Genomic DNA, 825 nt, shown 5'->3' on the forward strand with positions numbered 1-825 from the left:
CTTCCCTCCTCTGCTCCCTGAGAAGGAGTGAGGACGTCAGGCTTCTACTCACGCCAAGTCTTGGTTCCTGGGTCGTCTCTTGTCTGTGAACTGCAGGATGAAGATGTCTGCTCCTTGTCAGTTCTTGCTGGTGTTGAGTAGAATCCGCTTGCCCGCTGCATCTGGTTCCTTCGTCCTGGACTCTGTGGCTCACGTATGGCTCCTGTGTTTGCCTGTCACCACCGCTGCCGCCGCTGCAGTGGCTGCTGGCAAGAGCTCAGATGTTTCTCCTTGCCTGGATTTTCCCTCTGTGGCCTAATTCTCTGTCCTGTGATGGCACACTTGGTGTGATTCTCTGGCTTAGGACTGTTCACTGGAACTCTAAAACTGCTTTCTATGCGAGAGCTTGTTTAGACTCTAGGTTCTCCTCCGCCATCTTCCCGGAACTCCCCATGTGGTCTATTTTGGAAAATGTTCCATGTGCTGCTGAGAAAAATGTGTATTCTGATGCTGCTGGTTGAAATATTAGGTAGTGGTTAAATTTAGTTGATCTATGCAGTTGTTTAGAACTCTCTGTTTCTCTGTTGAGTTTTTGCTGAGTTGATCTATCTAGTGTGGAAAGTGGTGTGTTAAAGTCCCAAACAATTAATGTCTTTGTATCTATGTCAGATTTGAGTGAAAGTAGTGTTTCTTAAATAAATGTGGGTGCTTGGGTGTTTGGCGAATAGATTTTTTGAATTGTAATATTCTCGTGAAGTAGAGATACCTTAATTAGTATGTAGCAACCTTTCTTAACTCTTCTCACTAATTTTAATTGGAAGTCTATTTTATCTGTTATTAGGATTG

The sequence above is a fragment of the Dipodomys spectabilis genome, unplaced genomic scaffold (genome assembly GCF_019054845.1).
Source record: "Dipodomys spectabilis isolate Male_0828 unplaced genomic scaffold, ASM1905484v1 ptg000503l, whole genome shotgun sequence".
NCBI classification, from domain to species: Eukaryota; Metazoa; Chordata; class Mammalia; order Rodentia; family Heteromyidae; genus Dipodomys; species Dipodomys spectabilis.